At 52.1% G+C, this 15000-nt stretch overlaps 48 non-coding genes and 18 pseudogenes across 48 annotated transcripts; all 66 read left to right on the plus strand.

The window, feature by feature from the left end:
- The first annotated feature begins 147 nt into the window (after positions 1–147).
- Positions 148–266, plus strand: LOC131114277 (5S ribosomal RNA). The gene has a single exon (XR_009121592.1). It is a non-coding gene; the product is annotated as a 5S ribosomal RNA (ribosomal RNA).
- Positions 267–378: 112 nt separating this feature from the next.
- On the plus strand, positions 379–497 carry LOC131116889 (5S ribosomal RNA). Its single transcript, XR_009124124.1, has one exon. It is a non-coding gene; the product is annotated as a 5S ribosomal RNA (ribosomal RNA).
- A 112-nt stretch (positions 498–609) lies between these two features.
- Positions 610–728, plus strand: LOC131115807 (5S ribosomal RNA). Its single transcript, XR_009123076.1, has one exon. It is a non-coding gene; the product is annotated as a 5S ribosomal RNA (ribosomal RNA).
- Positions 729–840: 112 nt separating this feature from the next.
- LOC131118650 (5S ribosomal RNA) lies at positions 841–959 on the plus strand. Its single transcript, XR_009125810.1, has one exon. It is a non-coding gene; the product is annotated as a 5S ribosomal RNA (ribosomal RNA).
- A 113-nt stretch (positions 960–1072) lies between these two features.
- Positions 1073–1191, plus strand: LOC131116914 (5S ribosomal RNA). The gene has a single exon (XR_009124147.1). It is a non-coding gene; the product is annotated as a 5S ribosomal RNA (ribosomal RNA).
- A 111-nt stretch (positions 1192–1302) lies between these two features.
- On the plus strand, positions 1303–1421 carry LOC131114278 (5S ribosomal RNA). Its single transcript, XR_009121593.1, has one exon. It is a non-coding gene; the product is annotated as a 5S ribosomal RNA (ribosomal RNA).
- Positions 1422–1533: 112 nt separating this feature from the next.
- Positions 1534–1642, plus strand: LOC131112722 (5S ribosomal RNA; annotated as a pseudogene).
- A 111-nt stretch (positions 1643–1753) lies between these two features.
- LOC131115650 (5S ribosomal RNA) lies at positions 1754–1872 on the plus strand. The gene has a single exon (XR_009122925.1). It is a non-coding gene; the product is annotated as a 5S ribosomal RNA (ribosomal RNA).
- A 112-nt stretch (positions 1873–1984) lies between these two features.
- Positions 1985–2102, plus strand: LOC131118750 (5S ribosomal RNA). Its single transcript, XR_009125905.1, has one exon. It is a non-coding gene; the product is annotated as a 5S ribosomal RNA (ribosomal RNA).
- Positions 2103–2213: 111 nt separating this feature from the next.
- Positions 2214–2332, plus strand: LOC131118740 (5S ribosomal RNA). The gene has a single exon (XR_009125895.1). It is a non-coding gene; the product is annotated as a 5S ribosomal RNA (ribosomal RNA).
- A 112-nt stretch (positions 2333–2444) lies between these two features.
- On the plus strand, positions 2445–2563 carry LOC131116649 (5S ribosomal RNA). The gene has a single exon (XR_009123890.1). It is a non-coding gene; the product is annotated as a 5S ribosomal RNA (ribosomal RNA).
- A 112-nt stretch (positions 2564–2675) lies between these two features.
- On the plus strand, positions 2676–2784 carry LOC131111652 (5S ribosomal RNA; annotated as a pseudogene).
- A 111-nt stretch (positions 2785–2895) lies between these two features.
- Positions 2896–3014, plus strand: LOC131116518 (5S ribosomal RNA). Its single transcript, XR_009123763.1, has one exon. It is a non-coding gene; the product is annotated as a 5S ribosomal RNA (ribosomal RNA).
- A 112-nt stretch (positions 3015–3126) lies between these two features.
- On the plus strand, positions 3127–3245 carry LOC131116173 (5S ribosomal RNA). The gene has a single exon (XR_009123432.1). It is a non-coding gene; the product is annotated as a 5S ribosomal RNA (ribosomal RNA).
- Positions 3246–3357: 112 nt separating this feature from the next.
- LOC131114017 (5S ribosomal RNA) lies at positions 3358–3465 on the plus strand (annotated as a pseudogene).
- A 112-nt stretch (positions 3466–3577) lies between these two features.
- Positions 3578–3696, plus strand: LOC131118652 (5S ribosomal RNA). Its single transcript, XR_009125812.1, has one exon. It is a non-coding gene; the product is annotated as a 5S ribosomal RNA (ribosomal RNA).
- A 112-nt stretch (positions 3697–3808) lies between these two features.
- LOC131115890 (5S ribosomal RNA) lies at positions 3809–3927 on the plus strand. Its single transcript, XR_009123158.1, has one exon. It is a non-coding gene; the product is annotated as a 5S ribosomal RNA (ribosomal RNA).
- Positions 3928–4039: 112 nt separating this feature from the next.
- On the plus strand, positions 4040–4158 carry LOC131115238 (5S ribosomal RNA). Its single transcript, XR_009122522.1, has one exon. It is a non-coding gene; the product is annotated as a 5S ribosomal RNA (ribosomal RNA).
- Positions 4159–4269: 111 nt separating this feature from the next.
- LOC131111653 (5S ribosomal RNA) lies at positions 4270–4378 on the plus strand (annotated as a pseudogene).
- A 112-nt stretch (positions 4379–4490) lies between these two features.
- LOC131112723 (5S ribosomal RNA) lies at positions 4491–4599 on the plus strand (annotated as a pseudogene).
- A 111-nt stretch (positions 4600–4710) lies between these two features.
- Positions 4711–4829, plus strand: LOC131118153 (5S ribosomal RNA). The gene has a single exon (XR_009125321.1). It is a non-coding gene; the product is annotated as a 5S ribosomal RNA (ribosomal RNA).
- Positions 4830–4941: 112 nt separating this feature from the next.
- Positions 4942–5059, plus strand: LOC131119008 (5S ribosomal RNA). Its single transcript, XR_009126141.1, has one exon. It is a non-coding gene; the product is annotated as a 5S ribosomal RNA (ribosomal RNA).
- A 112-nt stretch (positions 5060–5171) lies between these two features.
- Positions 5172–5290, plus strand: LOC131114279 (5S ribosomal RNA). Its single transcript, XR_009121594.1, has one exon. It is a non-coding gene; the product is annotated as a 5S ribosomal RNA (ribosomal RNA).
- A 112-nt stretch (positions 5291–5402) lies between these two features.
- LOC131113909 (5S ribosomal RNA) lies at positions 5403–5511 on the plus strand (annotated as a pseudogene).
- A 111-nt stretch (positions 5512–5622) lies between these two features.
- On the plus strand, positions 5623–5741 carry LOC131118751 (5S ribosomal RNA). The gene has a single exon (XR_009125906.1). It is a non-coding gene; the product is annotated as a 5S ribosomal RNA (ribosomal RNA).
- Positions 5742–5853: 112 nt separating this feature from the next.
- On the plus strand, positions 5854–5972 carry LOC131116650 (5S ribosomal RNA). The gene has a single exon (XR_009123891.1). It is a non-coding gene; the product is annotated as a 5S ribosomal RNA (ribosomal RNA).
- A 112-nt stretch (positions 5973–6084) lies between these two features.
- LOC131111654 (5S ribosomal RNA) lies at positions 6085–6193 on the plus strand (annotated as a pseudogene).
- A 111-nt stretch (positions 6194–6304) lies between these two features.
- On the plus strand, positions 6305–6423 carry LOC131116519 (5S ribosomal RNA). Its single transcript, XR_009123764.1, has one exon. It is a non-coding gene; the product is annotated as a 5S ribosomal RNA (ribosomal RNA).
- A 112-nt stretch (positions 6424–6535) lies between these two features.
- LOC131116046 (5S ribosomal RNA) lies at positions 6536–6654 on the plus strand. Its single transcript, XR_009123309.1, has one exon. It is a non-coding gene; the product is annotated as a 5S ribosomal RNA (ribosomal RNA).
- Positions 6655–6766: 112 nt separating this feature from the next.
- On the plus strand, positions 6767–6874 carry LOC131114018 (5S ribosomal RNA; annotated as a pseudogene).
- Positions 6875–6986: 112 nt separating this feature from the next.
- Positions 6987–7105, plus strand: LOC131116917 (5S ribosomal RNA). Its single transcript, XR_009124150.1, has one exon. It is a non-coding gene; the product is annotated as a 5S ribosomal RNA (ribosomal RNA).
- A 112-nt stretch (positions 7106–7217) lies between these two features.
- On the plus strand, positions 7218–7336 carry LOC131115891 (5S ribosomal RNA). The gene has a single exon (XR_009123159.1). It is a non-coding gene; the product is annotated as a 5S ribosomal RNA (ribosomal RNA).
- A 112-nt stretch (positions 7337–7448) lies between these two features.
- On the plus strand, positions 7449–7567 carry LOC131115239 (5S ribosomal RNA). Its single transcript, XR_009122523.1, has one exon. It is a non-coding gene; the product is annotated as a 5S ribosomal RNA (ribosomal RNA).
- Positions 7568–7678: 111 nt separating this feature from the next.
- On the plus strand, positions 7679–7787 carry LOC131111655 (5S ribosomal RNA; annotated as a pseudogene).
- Positions 7788–7899: 112 nt separating this feature from the next.
- On the plus strand, positions 7900–8018 carry LOC131117216 (5S ribosomal RNA). Its single transcript, XR_009124441.1, has one exon. It is a non-coding gene; the product is annotated as a 5S ribosomal RNA (ribosomal RNA).
- A 111-nt stretch (positions 8019–8129) lies between these two features.
- On the plus strand, positions 8130–8248 carry LOC131114280 (5S ribosomal RNA). Its single transcript, XR_009121595.1, has one exon. It is a non-coding gene; the product is annotated as a 5S ribosomal RNA (ribosomal RNA).
- Positions 8249–8360: 112 nt separating this feature from the next.
- On the plus strand, positions 8361–8469 carry LOC131112724 (5S ribosomal RNA; annotated as a pseudogene).
- Positions 8470–8580: 111 nt separating this feature from the next.
- LOC131115651 (5S ribosomal RNA) lies at positions 8581–8699 on the plus strand. Its single transcript, XR_009122926.1, has one exon. It is a non-coding gene; the product is annotated as a 5S ribosomal RNA (ribosomal RNA).
- A 112-nt stretch (positions 8700–8811) lies between these two features.
- LOC131119009 (5S ribosomal RNA) lies at positions 8812–8929 on the plus strand. The gene has a single exon (XR_009126142.1). It is a non-coding gene; the product is annotated as a 5S ribosomal RNA (ribosomal RNA).
- A 112-nt stretch (positions 8930–9041) lies between these two features.
- LOC131114282 (5S ribosomal RNA) lies at positions 9042–9160 on the plus strand. Its single transcript, XR_009121597.1, has one exon. It is a non-coding gene; the product is annotated as a 5S ribosomal RNA (ribosomal RNA).
- A 112-nt stretch (positions 9161–9272) lies between these two features.
- On the plus strand, positions 9273–9381 carry LOC131113527 (5S ribosomal RNA; annotated as a pseudogene).
- Positions 9382–9492: 111 nt separating this feature from the next.
- On the plus strand, positions 9493–9611 carry LOC131118763 (5S ribosomal RNA). Its single transcript, XR_009125917.1, has one exon. It is a non-coding gene; the product is annotated as a 5S ribosomal RNA (ribosomal RNA).
- A 112-nt stretch (positions 9612–9723) lies between these two features.
- Positions 9724–9841, plus strand: LOC131119010 (5S ribosomal RNA). The gene has a single exon (XR_009126143.1). It is a non-coding gene; the product is annotated as a 5S ribosomal RNA (ribosomal RNA).
- Positions 9842–9953: 112 nt separating this feature from the next.
- Positions 9954–10072, plus strand: LOC131114283 (5S ribosomal RNA). The gene has a single exon (XR_009121598.1). It is a non-coding gene; the product is annotated as a 5S ribosomal RNA (ribosomal RNA).
- Positions 10073–10184: 112 nt separating this feature from the next.
- On the plus strand, positions 10185–10293 carry LOC131113528 (5S ribosomal RNA; annotated as a pseudogene).
- Positions 10294–10404: 111 nt separating this feature from the next.
- Positions 10405–10523, plus strand: LOC131118774 (5S ribosomal RNA). Its single transcript, XR_009125926.1, has one exon. It is a non-coding gene; the product is annotated as a 5S ribosomal RNA (ribosomal RNA).
- Positions 10524–10635: 112 nt separating this feature from the next.
- Positions 10636–10754, plus strand: LOC131116652 (5S ribosomal RNA). Its single transcript, XR_009123892.1, has one exon. It is a non-coding gene; the product is annotated as a 5S ribosomal RNA (ribosomal RNA).
- A 112-nt stretch (positions 10755–10866) lies between these two features.
- Positions 10867–10975, plus strand: LOC131111656 (5S ribosomal RNA; annotated as a pseudogene).
- Positions 10976–11086: 111 nt separating this feature from the next.
- On the plus strand, positions 11087–11205 carry LOC131116520 (5S ribosomal RNA). The gene has a single exon (XR_009123765.1). It is a non-coding gene; the product is annotated as a 5S ribosomal RNA (ribosomal RNA).
- Positions 11206–11317: 112 nt separating this feature from the next.
- On the plus strand, positions 11318–11436 carry LOC131116047 (5S ribosomal RNA). The gene has a single exon (XR_009123310.1). It is a non-coding gene; the product is annotated as a 5S ribosomal RNA (ribosomal RNA).
- Positions 11437–11548: 112 nt separating this feature from the next.
- LOC131114019 (5S ribosomal RNA) lies at positions 11549–11656 on the plus strand (annotated as a pseudogene).
- A 112-nt stretch (positions 11657–11768) lies between these two features.
- On the plus strand, positions 11769–11887 carry LOC131116918 (5S ribosomal RNA). The gene has a single exon (XR_009124151.1). It is a non-coding gene; the product is annotated as a 5S ribosomal RNA (ribosomal RNA).
- Positions 11888–11999: 112 nt separating this feature from the next.
- On the plus strand, positions 12000–12118 carry LOC131115892 (5S ribosomal RNA). The gene has a single exon (XR_009123160.1). It is a non-coding gene; the product is annotated as a 5S ribosomal RNA (ribosomal RNA).
- Positions 12119–12230: 112 nt separating this feature from the next.
- On the plus strand, positions 12231–12349 carry LOC131115240 (5S ribosomal RNA). Its single transcript, XR_009122524.1, has one exon. It is a non-coding gene; the product is annotated as a 5S ribosomal RNA (ribosomal RNA).
- A 111-nt stretch (positions 12350–12460) lies between these two features.
- Positions 12461–12569, plus strand: LOC131111658 (5S ribosomal RNA; annotated as a pseudogene).
- Positions 12570–12681: 112 nt separating this feature from the next.
- Positions 12682–12800, plus strand: LOC131117217 (5S ribosomal RNA). Its single transcript, XR_009124442.1, has one exon. It is a non-coding gene; the product is annotated as a 5S ribosomal RNA (ribosomal RNA).
- Positions 12801–12911: 111 nt separating this feature from the next.
- Positions 12912–13030, plus strand: LOC131114284 (5S ribosomal RNA). Its single transcript, XR_009121599.1, has one exon. It is a non-coding gene; the product is annotated as a 5S ribosomal RNA (ribosomal RNA).
- A 112-nt stretch (positions 13031–13142) lies between these two features.
- On the plus strand, positions 13143–13251 carry LOC131112725 (5S ribosomal RNA; annotated as a pseudogene).
- Positions 13252–13362: 111 nt separating this feature from the next.
- On the plus strand, positions 13363–13481 carry LOC131115652 (5S ribosomal RNA). The gene has a single exon (XR_009122927.1). It is a non-coding gene; the product is annotated as a 5S ribosomal RNA (ribosomal RNA).
- A 112-nt stretch (positions 13482–13593) lies between these two features.
- On the plus strand, positions 13594–13711 carry LOC131119012 (5S ribosomal RNA). Its single transcript, XR_009126144.1, has one exon. It is a non-coding gene; the product is annotated as a 5S ribosomal RNA (ribosomal RNA).
- Positions 13712–13823: 112 nt separating this feature from the next.
- On the plus strand, positions 13824–13942 carry LOC131114285 (5S ribosomal RNA). Its single transcript, XR_009121600.1, has one exon. It is a non-coding gene; the product is annotated as a 5S ribosomal RNA (ribosomal RNA).
- Positions 13943–14054: 112 nt separating this feature from the next.
- LOC131113529 (5S ribosomal RNA) lies at positions 14055–14163 on the plus strand (annotated as a pseudogene).
- A 111-nt stretch (positions 14164–14274) lies between these two features.
- Positions 14275–14393, plus strand: LOC131115653 (5S ribosomal RNA). The gene has a single exon (XR_009122928.1). It is a non-coding gene; the product is annotated as a 5S ribosomal RNA (ribosomal RNA).
- Positions 14394–14505: 112 nt separating this feature from the next.
- Positions 14506–14623, plus strand: LOC131119013 (5S ribosomal RNA). The gene has a single exon (XR_009126145.1). It is a non-coding gene; the product is annotated as a 5S ribosomal RNA (ribosomal RNA).
- Positions 14624–14735: 112 nt separating this feature from the next.
- LOC131115501 (5S ribosomal RNA) lies at positions 14736–14854 on the plus strand. The gene has a single exon (XR_009122776.1). It is a non-coding gene; the product is annotated as a 5S ribosomal RNA (ribosomal RNA).
- A 112-nt stretch (positions 14855–14966) lies between these two features.
- LOC131113530 (5S ribosomal RNA) overlaps positions 14967–15000 on the plus strand; it is a 109-nt pseudogene continuing 75 nt past the window's right edge.

The raw sequence follows: 15000 nt of genomic DNA on the forward strand, positions 1-15000 counted from the left end.
GGGAGACCGCCTGGGAATACCAGGTGCTGTAAGCTTTTTATGGTTTCTGCGCTTGCCTGACAGCAAAGGGCGCTGTTTGACAATTTTTGCCAGAGTCTAGTTTGGCCTGCGTCGCCTTCAAATAGGATCTTTTCAGTTGACCTGGCAGCTTACGGCCATACTACCCTGAAAACGCCCGATCTCGTCCGATCTCGGAAGCTAAGCAGGGGCGGGCCTGGTTAGTACTTGGATGGGAGACCGCCTGGGAATACCAGGTGCTGTAAGCTTTTTATGGTTTCTGCTCTTGCCTGACAGCAGAGGGCGCTGTTTTACACTTTTTGCTGGAGTCTAGTTTGGCCTGCGTCGCCTTCAAATAAGATTTTTTCAGTTGCCCTTAAAGCTTACGGCCATACTACCCCGAAAACGCCCGATCTCGTCCGATCTCGGAAGCTAAGCAGGGGCTGGCCTGGTTAGTACTTGGATGGGAGACCGCCTGGGAATACCAGGTGCTGTAAGCTTTTTATGGTTTCTGCTCTTGCCTGACAGCAGAGGGCGCTGTTTGACACTTTTTGCTGGAGTCTAGTTTGGCCTGCGTCGCCTTCAAATAAGATTTTTTCAGTTGCCCTTAAAGCTTACGGCCATACTACCCTGAAAACGCCCGATCTCGTCCGATCTCGGAAGCAAAGCAGGGGCGGGCCTGGTTAGTACTTGGATGGGAGACCGCCTGGGAATACCAGGTGCTGTAAGCTTTTTATTGTTTCTGCTCTTGCCTGACAGCAGAGGGCGCTGTTTGACACTTTTTGCTGGAGTCTAGTTTGACCTGCGTCGCCTTCAAATTAGATTTTTTCAGTTGCCCTTAAAGCTTACGGCCATACTACCCTGAAAACGCCCGATCTCGTCCGATCTTGGAAGCTAAGCAGGGGCTGGCCTGGTTAGTACTTGGATGGGAGACCGCCTGGGAATACCAGGTGCTTTAAGCTTTTTATGGTTTTCTGCTCTTGCCTGACAGCAGAGGGCGCTGTTTGACACTTTTTGCTGGAGTCTAGTTTGGCCTGCGTCGCTTTCAAATAGGATCTTTTCAGTTGCCTTGGCAGCTTACAGCCATACTACCCTGAAAACGCCCGATCTCATCCGATCTCGGAAGCTAAGCAGGGGCGGGCCTGGTTAGTACTTGGATGGCAGACCGCCTAGGAATACCAGGTGCTGTAAGCTTTTTATGGTTTCTGCTCTTGCCTGACAGCAGAGGGCGCTGTTTGACACTTTTTGCTGGCTCTAGTTTGGCCTGCGTCGCCTTCAAATAGGATCTTTTCAGTTGATGTGGCAGCTTACGGCCATACTACCCTGAAAACGCCCGATCTCGTCCGATCTCGGAAGCTAAGCAGGGGCGGGCCTGGTTAGTACTTGGATGGGAGACCGCCTGGGAATACCAGGTGCTGTAAGCTTTTTATGGTTTCTGCTCTTGCCTGACAGCAGAGGGCGCTGTTTGACACTTTTTGCTGGAGTCTAGTTTGGCCTGCGTCGCCTTCAAATAGGATCTTTACAGTTGCCCTGGCAGCTTACGGCCACACTACCCTGAAAACGCCTGATCTCGGAAGCTAAGCAGGGGAGGGCCTGGTTAGTACTTGGATGGGAGACCGCCTGGGAATACCAGGTGCTGTAAGCTTTTTATGGTTTCTGCTCTAGCCTGACAGCAGAGGGCGCTGTTTGACACTTTTTGCTGGATCTAGTTTGGCCTGCGTCGCCTTCAAATAAGATATTTTCAGTTGTCCTGGCAGCTTACGGCCATACCACCCTGAAAACGCCTGATCTCGTCCGATCTCGGAAGCTAAGCAGGGGCGGGCCTGGTTAGTACTTGGATGGGAGACCGCCTGTGAATACCAGGTGCTGTAAGCTTTTTATGGTTTCTGCTCTTGCCTGACAGCAGAGGGCGCTGTTTGACACTTTTTGCTGTAGTCTAGTTTGGCCTGCGTCACTTTCAAATAGGATCTTTTCAGTTGACCTGGCAGCTTAGGCCATACTACCCTGAAAACGCCCGATCTCGTACGATCTCGGAAGCTAAGCAGGGCCGGGCCTGGTTAGTACTTGGATGGGAGACCGCCTGGGAATACCAGGTGCTGTAAGCTTTTTATGGTTTTTGCTCTAGCCTGACAGCAGAGGGCGCTGTTTGACACTTTTTGCTGGATCTAGTTTGGCCTGCGTCGCCTTCAAATAAGATCTTTTCAGTTGTCCTGGCAGCTTACGGCCATACCACCCTGAAAACGCCTGATCTCGTCCGATCTCGGAAGCTAAGCAGGGGCGGGCCTGGTTAGTACTTGGATGGGAGACCGCCTGGGAATACCAGGTGCTGTAAGCTTTTTATGGTTTCTGCTCTTGCCTGACAGCAGAGGGCGCTGTTTGACACCTTTTGCTGGAGTCTAGTTTGGCCTGCGTCGCCTTCAAATAGGATCTTTTCAGTTGATGTGGCAGCTTACGGCCATACTACCCTGAAAACGCCCGATCTCGTCCGATCTCGGAAGCTAAGCAGGGGCGAGCCTGGTTAGTACTTGGATGGGAGACCGCCTGGGAATACCAGGTGCTGTAAGCTTTTCATGGTTTCTGCTCTTGCCTGACAGCAGAGGGCGCTGTTTGACATGTTTTGCTGGAGTCAAGTTTGGCCTGCGTCACCTTCAAATAGGATATTTTCAGTTGACCTGGCCGCTTACGGCCATACTACCCTGAAAACGCCCGATCTCGGAAGCTAAGCAGGGGCGGGCCTGGTTAGTACTTGGATGGGAGACCGCCTGGGAATACCAGGTGCTGTAAGCTCTTTATGGTTTCTGCTCTAGCCTGACAGCAGAGGGCGCTGTTTGACACTTTTTGCTGGATCTAGTTTGGCCTGCGTCGCCTTCAAATAAGATCTTTTCAGTTGTCCTGGCAGCTTACGGCCATACTACCCTGAAAACGCCCGATCTCGTCCGATCTCGGAAGCTAAGCAGGGGTGGGCCTGGTTAGTACTTGGATGGGAGACCGCCTGGCAATACCAGGTGCTGTAAGCCTTTTATGGTTTCTGCTCTTGCCTGACAGCAGAGGGCGCTGTTTGACACTTTTTGCTGGAGTCTAGTTTGGCCTGCGTCGCCTTCAAATAGGATCTTTTCATTTGCCCTGGCAGCTTACGGCCATACTACCCTGAAAACGCCCGATCTCGTCCGATCTCGGAAGCTAAGCAGGGGCGGGCCTGGTTAGTACTTGGATGGGAGACCGCCTGGGAATACCAGGTGCTGTACGCTTTTTATGGTTTCTGCTCTTGCCTGACAGCAGAGGGCGCTGTTTGACACTTTTTGCTGGAGTCTAGTTTGTCCTGCGTCGCCTTCAAATAGGATCTTTTCAGTTGCCTTGGCAGCTTTTGGCCATACTACCCTGAAAACGCCCGATCTCGGAAGCTAAGCAGGGGCGGGCCTGGTTATACTTGGATGGGAGACCGCCTGGGAATACCAGGTGCTGTAAGCTTTTTATGGTTTCTGCTCTTGCCTGACAGCAGAGGGCGCTGTTTGACATGTTTTGCTGGAGTCTAGTTTGGCCTGCGTCACCTTCAAATAGGATTTTTTCAGTTGACCTGGCAGCTTACGGCCATACTACCTTGAAAACGCCCGATCTCGTCCGATCACGGAAGCTAAGCACGGGCGGGCCTGGTTAGTACTTGAATGGGAGACCGCCTGGGAATACCAGGTGCTGTAAGCTTTTTATGGTTTCTGCTCTTGCCTAACAGCAGAGGGCGCTGTTTGACACTTTTTGCTGGAGTCTAGTTTGGCCTGCGTCGCCTTCAAATAGGATCTTTTCAGTTGCCCTGGCAGCTTACGGCCATACTACCCTGAAAACGCCCGGTCTCGTCCGATCTCGGAAGCTAAGCAGGGGCGGGCCTGGTTAGTACTTGGATGGGAGACCGCCTGGGAATACCAGGTGCTGTAAGCTTTTTATGGTTTCTGCTCTTGCCTGACAGCAGAGGGCGCTGTTTGACACTTTTTGCTGGAGTCTAGTTTGGCCTGCGTCTTCTTCAAATAGGATCTTTTCAGTTGACCTGGCAGCTTATGGCCATACTACCCTGAAAACGCCCGATCTCGTCCGATCTCGGAAGCTAAGCAGGGGTGGGCCTGGTTAGTACTTGGATGGGAGACCGCCTGGGAATACCAGGTGCTGTAAGCTTTTTATGGTTTCTGCTCTAGCCTGACAGCAGAGGGCGCTGTTTGACACTTTTTGCTGGATCTAGTTTGGCCTGCGTCGCCTTCAAATAAGATCTTTTCAGTTGTCCTGGCAGCTTACGGCCATACTACCCTGAAAACGCCCGATCTCGGAAGCTAAGCAGGGGCGGGCCTGGTTAGTACTTGGATGGGAGACCGCCTGGGAATACCAGGTGCTGTAAGCTTTTTATGGTTTCTGCTCTTGCCTGACAGCAGAGGGCGCTGTTTGACACTTTTTGCTGGAGTCTAGTTTGGCCTGCGTCGCCTTCAAATAGGATCTTTACAGTTGCCCTGGCAGCTTACGGCCACACTACCCTGAAAACGCCTGATCTCGGAAGCTAAGCAGGGGAGGGCCTGGTTAGTACTTGGATGGGAGACCGCCTGGGAATACCAGGTGCTGTAAGCTTTTTATGGTTTCTGCTCTAGCCTGACAGCAGAGGGCGCTGTTTGACACTTTTTGCTGGATCTAGTTTGGCCTGCGTCGCCTTCAAATAAGATCTTTTCAGTTGTCCTGGCAGCTTACGGCCATACCACCCTGAAAACGCCTGATCTCGTCCGATCTCGGAAGCTAAGCAGGGGCGGGCCTGGTTAGAACTTGGATGGGAGACCGCCTGTGAATACCAGGTGCTGTAAGCTTTTTATGGTTTCTGCTCTTGCCTGACAGCAGAGGGCGCTGTTTGACACTTTTTGCTGTAGTCTAGTTTGGCCTGCGTCACTTTCAAATAGGATCTTTTCAGTTGACCTGGCAGCTTAGGCCATACTACCCTGAAAACGCCCGATCTCGTACGATCTCGGAAGCTAAGCAGGGCCGGGCCTGGTTAGTACTTGGATGGGAGACCGCCTGTGAATACCAGGTGCTGTAAGCTTTTTATGGTTTCTGCTCTTGCCTGACAGCAGAGGGCGCTGTTTGACACTTTTTGCTGTAGTCTAGTTTGGCCTGCGTCGCCTTCAAATAGGATCTTTTCAGTTGACCTGGCAGCTTACGGCCATACTACCCTGAAAACGCCCGATCTCGTCCGATCTCGGAAGCTAAGCAGGGGCGGGCCTGGTTAGTACTTGGATGGGAGACCGCCTGGGAATACCAGGTGCTGTAAGCTTTTTATGGTTTCTGCTCTAGCCTGACAGCAGAGGGCGCTGTTTGACATGTTTTGCTGGAGTCTAGTTTGTCCTGCGTCGCCTTCAAATAGGATCTTTTCAGTTGCCTTGGCAGCTTTTGGCCATACTACCCTGAAAACGCCTGATCTCGGAAGCTAAGCAGGGGAGGGCCTGGTTAGTACTTGGATGGGAGACCGCCTGGGAATAACAGGTGCTGTAAGCTTTTTATGGTTTTTGCTCTAGCCTGACAGCAGAGGGCGCTGTTTGACACTTTTTGCTGGATCTAGTTTGGCCTGCGTCGCCTTCAAATAAGATCTTTTCAGTTGTCCTGGCAGCTTACGGCCATACCACCCTGAAAACGCCTGATCTCGTCCGATCTCGGAAGCTAAGCAGGGGCGGGCCTGGTTAGTACTTGGATGGGAGACCGCCTGGGAATACCAGGTGCTGTAAGCTTTTTATGGTTTCTGCTCTTGCCTGACAGCAGAGGGCGCTGTTTGACACCTTTTGCTGGAGTCTAGTTTGGCCTGCGTCGCCTTCAAATAGGATCTTTTCAGTTGATGTGGCAGCTTACGGCCATACTACCCTGAAAACGCCCGATCTCGTCCGATCTCGGAAGCTAAGCAGGGGCGAGCCTGGTTAGTACTTGGATGGGAGACCGCCTGGGAATACCAGGTGCTGTAAGCTTTTCATGGTTTCTGCTCTTGCCTGACAGCAGAGGGCGCTGTTTGACATGTTTTGCTGGAGTCTAGTTTGGCCTGCGTCACCTTCAAATAGGATATTTTCAGTTGACCTGGCCGCTTACGGCCATACTACCCTGAAAACGCCCGATCTCGGAAGCTAAGCAGGGGCGGGCCTGGTTAGTACTTGGATGGGAGACCGCCTGGGAATACCAGGTGCTGTAAGCTCTTTATGGTTTCTGCTCTAGCCTGACAGCAGAGGGCGCTGTTTGACACTTTTTGCTGGATCTAGTTTGGCCTGCGTCGCCTTCAAATAAGATCTTTTCAGTTGTCCTGGCAGCTTACGGCCATACTACCCTGAAAACGCCCGATCTCGTCCGATCTCGGAAGCTAAGCAGGGGTGGGCCTGGTTAGTACTTGGATGGGAGACCGCCTGGCAATACCAGGTGCTGTAAGCCTTTTATGGTTTCTGCTCTTGCCTGACAGCAGAGGGCGCTGTTTGACACTTTTTGCTGGAGTCTAGTTTGGCCTGCGTCGCCTTCAAATAGGATCTTTTCATTTGCCCTGGCAGCTTACGGCCATACTACCCTGAAAACGCCCGATCTCGTCCGATCTCGGAAGCTAAGCAGGGGCGGGCCTGGTTAGTACTTGGATGGGAGACCACCTGGGAATACCAGGTGCTGTACGCTTTTTATGGTTTCTGCTCTTGCCTGACAGCAGAGGGCGCTGTTTGACACTTTTTGCTGGAGTCTAGTTTGTCCTGCGTCGCCTTCAAATAGGATCTTTTCAGTTGCCTTGGCAGCTTTTGGCCATACTACCCTGAAAACGCCCGATCTCGGAAGCTAAGCAGGGGCGGGCCTGGTTATACTTGGATGGGAGACCGCCTGGGAATACCAGGTGCTGTAAGCTTTTTATGGTTTCTGCTCTTGCCTGACAGCAGAGGGCGCTGTTTGACATGTTTTGCTGGAGTCTAGTTTGGCCTGCGTCACCTTCAAATAGGATTTTTTCAGTTGACCTGGCAGCTTACGGCCATACTACCTTGAAAACGCCCGATCTCGTCCGATCTCGGAAGCTAAGCACGGGCGGGCCTGGTTAGTACTTGAATGGGAGACCGCCTGGGAATACCAGGTGCTGTAAGCTTTTTATGGTTTCTGCTCTTGCCTAACAGCAGAGGGCGCTGTTTGACACTTTTTGCTGGAGTCTAGTTTGGCCTGCGTCGCCTTCAAATAGGATCTTTTCAGTTGCCCTGGCAGCTTACGGCCATACTACCCTGAAAACGCCCGGTCTCGTCCGATCTCGGAAGCTAAGCAGGGGCGGGCCTGGTTAGTACTTGGATGGGAGACCGCCTGGGAATACCAGGTGCTGTAAGCTTTTTATGGTTTCTGCTCTTGCCTGACAGCAGAGGGCGCTGTTTGACACTTTTTGCTGGAGTCTAGTTTGGCCTGCGTCTTCTTCAAATAGGATCTTTTCAGTTGACCTGGCAGCTTATGGCCATACTACCCTGAAAACGCCCGATCTCGTCCGATCTCGGAAGCTAAGCAGGGGTGGGCCTGGTTAGTACTTGGATGGGAGACCGCCTGGGAATACCAGGTGCTGTAAGCTTTTTATGGTTTCTGCTCTAGCCTGACAGCAGAGGGCGCTGTTTGACACTTTTTGCTGGATCTAGTTTGGCCTGCGTCGCCTTCAAATAAGATCTTTTCAGTTGTCCTGGCAGCTTACGGCCATACTACCCTGAAAACGCCCGATCTCGGAAGCTAAGCAGGGGCGGGCCTGGTTAGTACTTGGATGGGAGACCGCCTGGGAATACCAGGTGCTGTAAGCTTTTTATGGTTTCTGCTCTTGCCTGACAGCAGAGGGCGCTGTTTGACACTTTTTGCTGGAGTCTAGTTTGGCCTGCGTCGCCTTCAAATAGGATCTTTTCAGTTGACCTGGCAGCTTACGGCCATACTACCCTGAAAACGCCCGATCTCTTCCGATCTCAGAAGCTAAGCAGGGGCGGGCCTGGTTAGTACTTGGATGGGAGACCGCCTGGGAATACCAGGTGCTGTAAGCTTTTTATGGTTTCTGCTCTTGCCTGACAGCAGAGGGCGCTATTTGACACTTTTTGCTGGCTCTAGTTTGGCCTGCGTCGCCTTCAAATAGGATCTTTTCAGTTGATGTGGCAGCTTACGGCCATACTACCCTGAAAACGCCCGATCTCGTCCGATCTCGGAAGCTAAGCAGGGGCGGGCCTGGTTAGTACTTGGATGGGAGACCGCCTGGGAATACCAGGTGCTGTAAGCTTTTTATGGTTTCTGCTCTTGCCTGACAGCAGAGGGCGCTGTTTGACACTTTTTGCTGGAGTCTAGTTTGGCCTGCGTCGCCTTCAAATAGGATCTTTACAGTTGCCCTGGCAGCTTACGGCCACACTACCCTGAAAACGCCTGATCTCGGAAGCTAAGCAGGGGAGGGCCTGGTTAGTACTTGGATGGGAGACCGCCTGGGAATACCAGGTGCTGTAAGCTTTTTATGGTTTCTGCTCTAGCCTGACAGCAGAGGGCGCTGTTTGACACTTTTTGCTGGATCTAGTTTGGCCTGCGTCGCCTTCAAATAAGATCTTTTCAGTTGTCCTGGCAGCTTACGGCCATACCACCCTGAAAACGCCTGATCTCGTCCGATCTCGGAAGCTAAGCAGGGGCGGGCCTGGTTAGTACTTGGATGGGAGACCGCCTGTGAATACCAGGTGCTGTAAGCTTTTTATGGTTTCTGCTCTTGCCTGACAGCAGAGGGCGCTGTTTGACACTTTTTGCTGTAGTCTAGTTTGGCCTGCGTCACTTTCAAATAGGATCTTTTCAGTTGACCTGGCAGCTTAGGCCATACTACCCTGAAAACGCCCGATCTCGTACGATCTCGGAAGCTAAGCAGGGCCGGGCCTGGTTAGTACTTGGATGGGAGACCGCCTGTGAATACCAGGTGCTGTAAGCTTTTTATGGTTTCTGCTCTTGCCTGACAGCAGAGGGCGCTGTTTGACACTTTTTGCTGTAGTCTAGTTTGGCCTGCGTCACCTTCAAATAGGATCTTTTCAGTTGACCTGGCAGCTTACGGCCATACTACCCTGAAAACGCCCGATCTCGTCCGATCTCGGAAGCTAAGCAGGGGCGGGCCTGGTTAGTACTTGGATGGGAGACCGCCTGGGAATACCAGGTGCTGTAAGCTTTTTATGGTTTCTGCTCTAGCCTGACAGCAGAGGGCGCTGTTTGACATGTTTTGCTGGAGTCTAGTTTGTCCTGCGTCGCCTTCAAATAGGATCTTTTCAGTTGCCTTGGCAGCTTTTGGCCATACTACCCTGAAAACGCCTGATCTCGGAAGCTAAGCAGGGGAGGGCCTGGTTAGTACTTGGATGGGAGACCGCCTGGGAATACCAGGTGCTGTAAGCTTTTTATGGTTTTTGCTCTAGCCTGACAGCAGAGGGCGCTGTTTGACACTTTTTGCTGGATCTAGTTTGGCCTGCGTCGCCTTCAAATAAGATCTTTTCAGTTGTCCTGGCAGCTTACGGCCATACCACCCTGAAAACGCCTGATCTCGTCCGATCTCGGAAGCTAAGCAGGGGCGGGCCTGGTTAGTACTTGGATGGGAGACCGCCTGGGAATACCAGGTGCTGTAAGCTTTTTATGGTTTCTGCTCTTGCCTGACAGCAGAGGGCGCTGTTTGACACTTTTTGCTGTAGTCTAGTTTGGCCTGCGTCACTTTCAAATAGGATCTTTTCAGTTGACCTGGCAGCTTAGGCCATACTACCCTGAAAACGCCCGATCTCGTACGATCTCGGAAGCTAAGCAGGGCCGGGCCTGGTTAGTACTTGGATGGGAGACCGCCTGTGAATACCAGGTGCTGTAAGCTTTTTATGGTTTCTGCTCTTGCCTGACAGCAGAGGGCGCTGTTTGACACTTTTTGCTGTAGTCTAGTTTGGCCTGCGTCGCCTTCAAATAGGATCTTTTCAGTTGACCTGGCAGCTTACGGCCATACTACCCTGAAAACGCCCGATCTCGTCCGATCTCGGAAGCTAAGCAGGGGCGGGCCTGGTTAGTACTTGGATGGGAGACCGCCTGGGAATACCAGGTGCTGTAAGCTTTTTATGGTTTCTGCTCTAGCCTGACAGCAGAGGGCGCTGTTTGACATGTTTTGCTGGAGTCTAGTTTGTCCTGCGTCGCCTTCAAATAGGATCTTTTCAGTTGCCTTGGCAGCTTTTGGCCATACTACCCTGAAAACGCCTGATCTCGGAAGCTAAGCAGGGGAGGGCCTGGTTAGTACTTGGATGGGAGACCGCCTGGGAATACCAGGTGCTGTAAGCTTTTTATGGTTTTTGCTCTAGCCTGACAGCAGAGGGCGCTGTTTGACACTTTTTGCTGGATCTAGTTTGGCCTGCGTCGCCTTCAAATAAGATCTTTTCAGTTGTCCTGGCAGCTTACGGCCATACCACCCTGAAAACGCCTGATCTCGTCCGATCTCGGAAGCTAAGCAGGGGCGGGCCTGGTTAGTACTTGGATGGGAGACCGCCTGGGAATACCAGGTGCTGTAAGCTTTTTATGGTTTCTGCTCTTGCCTGACAGCAGAGGGCGCTGTTTGACACCTTTTGCTGGAGTCTAGTTTGGCCTGCGTCGCCTTCAAATAGGATCTTTTCAGTTGATGTGGCAGCTTACGGCCATACTACCCTGAAAACGCCCGATCTCGTCCGATCTCGGAAGCTAAGCAGGGGCGAGCCTGGTTAGTACTTGGATGGGAGACCGCCTGGGAATACCAGGTGCTGTAAGCTTTTCATGGTTTCTGCTCTTGCCTGACAGCAGAGGGCGCTGTTTGACATGTTTTGCTGGAGTCTAGTTTGGCCTGCGTCACCTTCAAATAGGATATTTTCAGTTGACCTGGCCGCTTACGGCCATACTACCCTGAAAACGCCCGATCTCGGAAGCTAAGCAGGGGCGGGCCTGGTTAGTACTTGGATGGGAGACCGCCTGGGAATACCAGGTGCTGTAAGCTCTTTATGGTTTCTGCTCTAGCCTGACAGCAGAGGGCGCTGTTTGACACTTTTTGCTGGATCTAGTTTGGCCTGCGTCGCCTTCAAATAAGATCTTTTCAGTTGTCCTGGCAGCTTACGGCCATACTACCCTGAAAACGCCCGATCTCGTCCGATCTCGGAAGCTAAGCAGGGGTGGGCCTGGTTAGTACTTGGATGGGAGACCGCCTGGCAATACCAGGTGCTGTAAGCCTTTTATGGTTTCTGCTCTTGCCTGACAGCAGAGGGCGCTGTTTGACACTTTTTGCTGGAGTCTAGTTTGGCCTGCGTCGCCTTCAAATAGGATCTTTTCATTTGCCCTGGCAGCTTACGGCCATACTACCCTGAAAACGCCCGATCTCGTCCGATCTCGGAAGCTAAGCAGGGGCGGGCCTGGTTAGTACTTGGATGGGAGACCACCTGGGAATACCAGGTGCTGTACGCTTTTTATGGTTTCTGCTCTTGCCTGACAGCAGAGGGCGCTGTTTGACACTTTTTGCTGGAGTCTAGTTTGTCCTGCGTCGCCTTCAAATAGGATCTTTTCAGTTGCCTTGGCAGCTTTTGGCCATACTACCCTGAAAACGCCCGATCTCGGAAGCTAAGCAGGGGCGGGCCTGGTTATACTTGGATGGGAGACCGCCTGGGAATACCAGGTGCTGTAAGCTTTTTATGGTTTCTGCTCTTGCCTGACAGCAGAGGGCGCTGTTTGACATGTTTTGCTGGAGTCTAGTTTGGCCTGCGTCACCTTCAAATAGGATTTTTTCAGTTGACCTGGCAGCTTACGGCCATACTACCTTGAAAACGCCCGATCTCGTCCGATCTCGGAAGCTAAGCACGGGCGGGCCTGGTTAGTACTTGAATGGGAGACCGCCTGGGAATACCAGGTGCTGTAAGCTTTTTATGGTTTCTGCTCTTGCCTAACAGCAGAGGGCGCTGTTTGACACTTTTTGCTGGAGTCTAGTTTGGCCTGCGTCGCCTTCAAATAGGATCTTTTCAGTTGCCCTGGCAGCTTACGGCCATACTACCCTGAAAACGCCCGGTCTCGTCCGATCTCGGAAGCTAAGCAGGGGCGGGCCTGGTTAGTACTTGGATGGGAGACCGCCTGGGAATACCAGGTGCTGTAAGCTTTTTATGGTTTCTGCTCTTGCCTGACAGCAGAGGGCGCTGTTTGACACTTTTTGCTGGAGTCTAGTTTGGCCTGCGTCTTCTTCAAATAGGATCTTTTCAGTTGACCTGGCAGCTTATGGCCATACTACCCTGAAAACGCCCGATCTCGTCCGATCTCGGAAGCTAAGCAGGGGTGGGCCTGGTTAGTACTTGGATGGGAGACCGCCTGGGAATACCAGGTGCTGTAAGCTTTTTATGGTTTCTGCTCTAGCCTGACAGCAGAGGGCGCTGTTTGACACTTTTTGCTGGATCTAGTTTGGCCTGCGTCGCCTTCAAATAAGATCTTTTCAGTTGTCCTGGCAGCTTACGGCCATACTACCCTGAAAACGCCCGATCTCGGAAGCTAAGCAGGGGCGGGCCTGGTTAGTACTTGGATGGGAGACCGCCTGGGAATACCAGGTGCTGTAAGCTTTTTATGGTTTCTGCTCTTGCCTGACAGCAGAGGGCGCTGTTTGACACTTTTTGCTGGAGTCTAGTTTGGCCTGCGTCGCCTTCAAATAGGATCTTTTCAGTTGACCTGGCAGCTTACGGCCATACTACCCTGAAAACGCCCGATCTCTTCCGATCTCAGAAGCTAAGCAGGGGCGGGCCTGGTTAGTACTTGGATGGGAGACCGCCTGGGAATACCAGGTGCTGTAAGCTTTTTATGGTTTCTGCTCTTGCCTGACAGCAGAGGGCGCTATTTGACACTTTTTGCTGGCTCTAGTTTGGCCTGCGTCGCCTTCAAATAGGATCTTTTCAGTTGATGTGGCAGCTTACGGCCATACTACCCTGAAAACGCCCGATCTCGTCCGATCTCGGAAGCTAAGCAGGGGCGGGCCTGGTTAGTACTTGGATGGGAGACCGCCTGGGAATACCAGGTGCTGTAAGCTTTTTATGGTTTCTGCTCTTGCCTGACAGCAGAGGGCGCTGTTTGACACTTTTTGCTGGAGTCTAGTTTGGCCTGCGTCGCCTTCAAATAGGATCTTTACAGTTGCCCTGGCAGCTTACGGCCACACTACCCTGAAAACGCCTGATCTCGGAAGCTAAGCAGGGGAGGGCCTGGTTAGTACTTGGATGGGAGACCGCCTGGGAATACCAGGTGCTGTAAGCTTTTTATGGTTTCTGCTCTAGCCTGACAGCAGAGGGCGCTGTTTGACACTTTTTGCTGGATCTAGTTTGGCCTGCGTCGCCTTCAAATAAGATCTTTTCAGTTGTCCTGGCAGCTTACGGCCATACCACCCTGAAAACGCCTGATCTCGTCCGATCTCGGAAGCTAAGCAGGGGCGGGCCTGGTTAGTACTTGGATGGGAGACCGCCTGTGAATACCAGGTGCTGTAAGCTTTTTATGGTTTCTGCTCTTGCCTGACAGCAGAGGGCGCTGTTTGACACTTTTTGCTGTAGTCTAGTTTGGCCTGCGTCACTTTCAAATAGGATCTTTTCAGTTGACCTGGCAGCTTAGGCCATACTACCCTGAAAACGCCCGATCTCGTACGATCTCGGAAGCTAAGCAGGGCCGGGCCTGGTTAGTACTTGGATGGGAGACCGCCTGTGAATACCAGGTGCTGTAAGCTTTTTATGGTTTCTGCTCTTGCCTGACAGCAGAGGGCGCTGTTTGACACTTTTTGCTGTAGTCTAGTTTGGCCTGCGTCACCTTCAAATAGGATCTTTTCAGTTGACCTGGCAGCTTACGGCCATACTACCCTGAAAACGCCCGATCTCGTCCGATCTCGGAAGCTAAGCAGGGGCGGGCCTGGTTAGTACTTGGATGGGAGACCGCCTGGGAATACCAGGTGCTGTAAGCTTTTTATGGTTTCTGCTCTAGCCTGACAGCAGAGGGCGCTGTTTGACATGTTTTGCTGGAGTCTAGTTTGTCCTGCGTCGCCTTCAAATAGGATCTTTTCAGTTGCCTTGGCAGCTTTTGGCCATACTACCCTGAAAACGCCTGATCTCGGAAGCTAAGCAGGGGAGGGCCTGGTTAGTACTTGGATGGGAGACCGCCTGGGAATACCAGGTGCTGTAAGCTTTTTATGGTTTTTGCTCTAGCCTGACAGCAGAGGGCGCTGTTTGACACTTTTTGCTGGATCTAGTTTGGCCTGCGTCGCCTTCAAATAAGATCTTTTCAGTTGTCCTGGCAGCTTACGGCCATACCACCCTGAAAACGCCTGATCTCGTCCGATCTCGGAAGCTAAGCAGGGGCGGGCCTGGTTAGTACTTGGATGGGAGACCGCCTGTGAATACCAGGTGCTGTAAGCTTTTTATGGTTTCTGCTCTTGCCTGACAGCAGAGGGCGCTGTTTGACACTTTTTGCTGTAGTCTAGTTTGGCCTGCGTCACTTTCAAATAGGATCTTTTCAGTTGACCTGGCAGCTTAGGCCATACTACCCTGAAAACGCCCGATCTCGTACGATCTCGGAAGCTAAGCAGGGCCGGGCCTGGTTAGTACTTGGATGGGAGACCGCCTGTGAATACCAGGTGCTGTAAGCTTTTTATGGTTTCTGCTCTTGCCTGACAGCAGAGGGCGCTGTTTGACACTTTTTGCTGTAGTCTAGTTTGGCCTGCGTCGCCTTCAAATAGGATCTTTTCAGTTGACCTGGCAGCTTACGGCCATACTACCCTGAAAACGCCCGATCTCGTCCGATCTCGGAAGCTAAGCAGGGGCGGGCCTGGTTAGTACTTGGATGGGAGACCGCCTGGGAATATCAGGTGCTGTAAGCTTTTTATGGTTTCTGCTCTAGCCTGACAGCAGAGGGCGCTGTTTGACATGTTTTGCTGGAGTCTAGTTTGTCCTGCGTCGCCTTCAAATAGGATCTTTTCAGTTGCCTTGGCAGCTTTTGGCCATACTACCCTGAAAACGCCTGATC

The sequence above is a fragment of the Doryrhamphus excisus genome, unplaced genomic scaffold, assembly GCF_030265055.1.
Source record: "Doryrhamphus excisus isolate RoL2022-K1 unplaced genomic scaffold, RoL_Dexc_1.0 HiC_scaffold_25, whole genome shotgun sequence".
Classification (NCBI taxonomy): domain Eukaryota; kingdom Metazoa; phylum Chordata; class Actinopteri; order Syngnathiformes; family Syngnathidae; genus Doryrhamphus; species Doryrhamphus excisus.